The following is a 6171-nucleotide window of genomic DNA, read 5'->3' as shown; positions in this document are numbered from 1 at the left end:
GACATCAGCGAGGTTCCACTGGGGAGAAACCGTCCACCTGCTCAGTGTATAAAAAGGGTTCAGAATTTCATCACAGCTGCTGAGGCACCAACAAGTTCACAGGGGTTGGATTCTGCTGTTATTGTTTCTGCTCTCAATTACACCAGGACTGCATTCTGTTCATTCTCACAGTTGGTCAATGGGGAGGGTCGGAGGGTTTCTTTCTGCTGGACTGGCCGGTCTCACAACTTTGCCTCCAGTGGCTGATGCTCTTTGAGTCTTGTTGCGAATACCTGGTTTCAAATTTCACAAGGATCACAGAGTGACCGGGTGTTAGGAAGTTCAGAGATATTTAGTCAGCATTTCTGTTTGAAACGCCCCCAGAAGCCCATCCAATTTCCTTTGTAATTGTTTATTGTCTCCACTTCCTCCACCCTCGTAGGCAGCGAGTTCCAGGTCAGTACCATGCACTGCATCAAAATATTCTTTAATTTCTGTTTGAAAGATATTGTGAATATATTGTCCTGGACAATAAAGAAATTGGAATAACTCACCTTGGGTGTGGGTGAATGGAATATATCAATCTGGTATCCACCTACAGTCTAGAGGAAGTATGGAATGTGTAGCTGGAAATCCCTCCCTAACAGCACTGTGGGTGCACTTATACCTCAGGCATTGTAGCAGTTCAGGAAGGCAGTGTTGGGGTTGACCACGGCCGAGGCAGCTACATACAGCCACATATTCTGTTATAATTGAAGGACTGCAGATTGAATGTGAGGCATTGTGGGACTGGACTATCTTGACCACATTCCTGTGACTGCTCAGTTTCTGCAATCACGGACCATTAAAGCTGCTTAGCAGGGCCCCGACAGAGGACCTGGTGAGAATATTTACTCAGAATGGGTTAGAATTAAACTTATTCCAGGACCGGCTGGTGTTCAGCGGCTGAGATACCCGAATCTGTAAAAAGGGGGTCTGACCAATCAACAAACAGTGGTAGGTAGTTGGTTAAGAAGTTAAAAAGCGTTCTCAGGCATTGTTTAAATTATTTTATCCCAAATTTGTGATAAGAACTGTGAGGGACATGTGACCCAATAGTCAGTGAAGTGACGGTATACTCCAAGTAGCACTGGACTGAAAAGCAGACCTCAGAGTAGATTCTAATGGTTATAAACTGACCCAAGCATGGCCAGTGAAAAATCAGAGCTCGAGTGAGGACTGGACAGGTCTCTTACCTGCTGTTTGGAAACTAAGAACAAGAAACTTATCGATAAAATTATTAGAGAATACAGCCAACGTTTCAAGTCTGGAAGACATTTCATAACAGCTCTTATGAAGGGTCATCCATACTTGAAACATTGGCTCTATTCTGTCTCCACAGATGCTGCCAGACCTGCTGAGCTTTTCCAGCATTTTCTGTTGTTGTTTCAGATTCCAGCATCCGCAGTATTTAACTTTTCTGATAAAATGATTAGTTCTGATTGGAATCCCCACGACCCTCCCGCAAAACAGAGGGAGTGGTGGCAAAGGGAGAAAAAGGATAAGGATGATAAAGTCTGGGTTCTGATTCTCCGAGCCCATGTAGAATAAACAAAATGAGTGAATCAGTTTATAAAGAACAGAAGTTGTCCATCCCTAACAAAAACTGATCAAATGAAAATAATTAGGTTCTGGAATATAACAAAAAAATTAAGAGATGAAGTTTACAATCGAGTTTGTTTTGATTTTTATACTTGTGTAAAGTGGTATTATTGAGGGCCAAGTGTTTGCTGCTCACTCCCCATCCCTTTAGGTTCTGTAGAAAAGTTAACCCTTTCAGCAGACAGTTCATTTCTTTTCAAATCATCTGAAAACTCATGTCTATTTTAGTTTATAATTGAAGATTTATGGGAATTGGCTAAGATGGGCTTTCGGCATTTTTAAAGTATAAAAAAGTGGTGTTGAGAAGGCAATTTGGTAGAGAGAGGTGGAGGGAGAGATGTTTACAGAGAGGTGTTGAGAGCTGTTGGTTTTACAAGTTATCCATGTTTTTGGAGCGGTCACTTCATGTCCTGGTCTGAGAGGGATGGAGAGAAGTCTGTTCAATTGTTAATGTTAAACTTTCTCTATTAACTGTTAATCGACACTCCGTTTTTATCTTTCTGACTTGTTACATTTTTAATGATAAATAAACTTTCTGAATTCACCATTTAATGTGTTCTTTCTTACCACATGGTTAAGACACTGGAACCTGGTGTGATTTACGATTAGGGAGGTTATTGTAAACAAGAGAACCCCATAAATCTTAGTTCAAATAAATCAAAGTTCTGACAAATGGAATGTTATCCTTTATTATGAGAGAAAGTGAACATAGAAGTAAAGATGTTCTGCTTCAGTTATACAGGGCGTTGCTGAGACTGCATCTTGAACACTCGGTGCAGCTTTGTCTCCTATTTAAGAAATGATACAAATGCATTGAAAGTGGTTCAGAGGAGGTTTAATAGATTGCTTCCCAATTTTGTCCGATTTTCCTTGTCTTCACCTCTGACAAAGAGTAATCCTGACTCAAAATGTTGCCTCCATTCTCTCTCTACAGATGCTGTCAGACTTGCTGAGATTGTCCAGCATTTTCTGTTTTTGTTTCAGATTCCAACAACAGCAGAATTTTGCCTTTATACTAATTCTTGTTGGATAAGGGCATCAAAAGTATCGGGTATAGCACGAGAACGCAACACAAAAAGATCAGCCATGATGTAAATAAACGGTGGAGCCGACTCAAAGGGCCAAATGGCCGACTTCTGCTCCGATGTCGAATGTTGGTCACAAATTCCTGAGAATTCTGAACCAAGGCTGGAAGATTCGCCTTGCTTGTGTTCGTGGGAAAATGTCCAGGAGAACCATCACTGTGAAGGACAGTTCTGGGATTAAAGGTTGCCAGACTGGAAAAGGAAAACAATGGAAATAAACTGTTGAGGAGGAAAGAATCACTTTGGGCTGGTTTTTGGAGAAAGAGTGTCAACATTCCAAGGCAGGGTAAAATATATCCATTGAGTGGATATTTAATGGTGTTAAGAGTAAAAGGGCAAAGTTTAATTTTACAGTTTAAGGGCGATGTTCCCTATAAAAAAGTGTTTAATCATTGTTGCTTCCAGTTTGTTGGAGTAAACGCCATAAACTTGAAGTTTTGTCATGTCATTCTTTAATTTACTCACTGGGTTTAGAATTTTTTTAAAAATTGTTGATCATCAGAGATCCTAACAGTTCATTTAAAGGCACACATTTCGACTTCCCATTTGAGCCTGGGCACCTTTCTGTCTCTATTGCTCGTGTCAATGACAGCCAGGCGATGGAGTTGAGGCTAATATTAGCTGAGAATAACAGGGCCTGCGCCCCAGTTGGGAAACTGCCATGGGCATCGCACTAATAGAGAGACTAATAAATAAACTTTAAGACATTGACTTTTACAGCTTCATGCGGGTGATCAGTCTGTAGAAGAGTAACCCTCTCTGGTTCCTTCTCTGACAGTAATTTCCTTGGAACTCAGCCTCGGGAGTTTTCAGTATTTGGCTCACAAGGAAGACGTTCAGAACCTCTACTTTTATCCACAAAGTGACGATTACTTCACGTCAGAGTTGGGCCTGTTGTATCATGACAATTGGTCAATTTGACCACTAGATTAATTTAACTGGATCCTCAATTACTAACACCACCACCTCTTATTATCTTAGACAGGAATACAAGAGAACTGGTTCATACTATCCCTTTAGCTGATTCTATACAATCCCTTATTCTCACAGTTTCAAATGTTGAGGCGAATCAGAGCTTGAAGGTCTCTCTCGCCAGGACATTTATCCTCATTGCACATTCTTTACATACACAGCAATTAAACTCAATCTTTTACTATAACGACTGATTCATTGATTAACTATAACTCAATTAAGGCTCATTAATTTCTCATCTGTTCATGACTGGTAGCTAATAAATAGCTACCAGATGGGGCAGATGTTTGAGGGCAAATCAACATCTGGCGTGTGGGAGGCTTTCAAGTGTAAGTTGATAGGGATTCAGGACCAGCACATTCCTGTAAGGGTGAAGGATAAGTATGGCAAGTTTTGGGAACCTTGGATAATGAGAGATATTGTGAGCCTCGTCAAAGAGAAAAACGAAACATTTGTCAAAGCTAGGAGGCTGGGAACACATGAAGCAAGTGTGGAATACAAGGAAAGTAGAAAGAAACTTAAGCAAGGAGTAAGGCGGGCTAAAAGGGGTCACGAAAAAGCATTGGCCAGCAGGATTAAGGAAAATCCCAAGGCTTTTTATACATATATAAAGAGCAAGAGGGTAGCCAGGGAGAGGGTTGGCCCACTCCAGGACAAGGGAGGGAATCTATGCGCGGAGCCAGAGGAAATGGGCGAGATATTAAATGAGTACTTTGCGTCAGTATTCACCAAAGAAAAGGACTTGGTGGATGATGAGTCTGGGAAAGGATGTGTAGATAGTTTGAGTCATGTTGAGATCAAAAAGGAGGAGGTATTGGGGTTCGTGAGAAACATTAAGGTAGACAAGTCCCGAGGGCCTGATGGGATATACTCCAGAATACTGAGGGAGGCAAGGGAGGAAATTGTTGGGGCCTTGAGAGAAATATTTGTATCCTTACTGGCGACAGGGGAGGTCCCAGAGGATTGGAGAATAGCCAATGTTGTTCCTTTGTTTAAGAAGGGTAGCAAGAATAATCCAGGTAATTACCGGCCGGTGAGCCTTACATCAGTGGTCGGGAAATTATTGGAGAGGATTCTTCGAGACAGGATTTATTCCCACTTGGAAATAAGTGGACGTATTAGTGAGAGGCAACATGGTTTTGTGAAGGGGAGGTCGTGTCTCACAAACTTGGTCGAGTTTTTCGAGGAAGTGACGAAGATGATTGATGAGGGTAGGGCAGTGGATGTTGTCTACATGGACTTCAGTAAGGCCTTTGACAAGGTACCTCGTGGCAGACTGGTGCAGAAGGTGAAGTCGTATGGGATCAGAGGTGAGCTGGCAAGGTGGATACAAAACTGGCGTGGTCAAAGAAGACAGAGGGTATCAGTGGAAGAATGCATTTCTGAATGGAGGGCTGTGACAAGTGGCATTCCCCAGGGATCAGTGCTGGGATCTTTGCTGTTTATAATATGCACAAATGATTTGGAGGAAAATGTAACTGGTTTGATCAGTAAGTTTGCGGGCGACACAAAGGTTGGAGGATTTGCGGATAGCGATGAGGACCAGCAGAGGATACAGCAGGATATAGATCGGTTGGAGACTTGGGCGGAGAGATGGCAGATGGAGTTTAATCCAGACAAATGTGAGGTAATGCATTTTGGAAGGTCTCATACAGATAGGAAATATACAGTAAATGGCAGAACCCTTATGAGTATTGATAGGCAAAGGGATCTGGGTGTACAGGTACACAGGTCACTGAAGGTGGCAATGCAGGTGGAGAAGGTAGTCAAGAAGGCATACAGCATGCTTGCCTTTATCGGCCAGTGCACTGAGTTTAAAAATTGGCAAGTCATGTTGCAGCTTTATAGAACCTTAGTTAGGCCGCACTTGAAACATAGTGTTCAATTCTGGTCGCCACGCTACCAGAAAGAGGTGGAGGCTTTGGAGAGGGTACAGAAAAGATTTAATCATAGAAATCATAGAAACCCTACAGTGCAGAAGGAGGCCATTCGGCCCATTGAGTCTGCACCGACCACAATCCCACCCAGGCCCTACCCCCACATATTTTACCCGCTAATCCCTCTAACCTATGCATCTCAGGACTCTAAGGGGCAATTTTTAACCTGGCCAATCAACCTAACCCGCACATCTTTGGACTGTGGGAGGAAACCGGAGCACCCGGAGGAAACCCACGCAGACACGAGGAGAATGTGCAAACTCCACACAGACAGTGACCCGAGCCGGGAATCGAACCCGGGACCCTGGAGCTGTGAAGCAGCAGTGCTAACCACTGTGCTACCGTGCCGCCCCTTGTGCTACCGTGCCGCCCCCAGGATGTTGCCTGGTATGGAGGGCATTAGCTATGAGGAGAGGTTGGAGAAACTTGGTTTGTTCTCACTGGAGCGACGGAGATTGAGGGGCGGCCTGATAGAAGTCTACAAGATTATGAGGGACATGGACAGAGTGGATAGTCAGAAGCCTTTTCCCAGGGTGGAAGAGTCAATTACTGGGGGG

The 6171-nt window shown here is 43.3% G+C and overlaps 2 protein-coding genes across 2 annotated transcripts in view; one reads left to right on the top strand and one right to left on the bottom strand.

Moving 5' to 3' along the window:
• LOC144482794 (uncharacterized) overlaps window positions 1-6171 on the top strand; it is a 442920-nt gene that overhangs the window by 224805 nt on the left and 211944 nt on the right. The gene's annotated exons all lie outside the window — the stretch shown is intronic.
• LOC144482732 (uncharacterized) overlaps window positions 1-6171 on the bottom strand; it is a 221626-nt gene that overhangs the window by 192213 nt on the left and 23242 nt on the right. The window lies entirely within an intron of this gene.

The sequence above is a fragment of the Mustelus asterias genome, unplaced genomic scaffold (genome assembly GCF_964213995.1).
Source record: "Mustelus asterias unplaced genomic scaffold, sMusAst1.hap1.1 HAP1_SCAFFOLD_42, whole genome shotgun sequence".
In the NCBI taxonomy this organism is placed as follows: Eukaryota; Metazoa; Chordata; class Chondrichthyes; order Carcharhiniformes; family Triakidae; genus Mustelus; species Mustelus asterias.
This window is presented reverse-complemented; position numbering and strand designations above follow the sequence as displayed.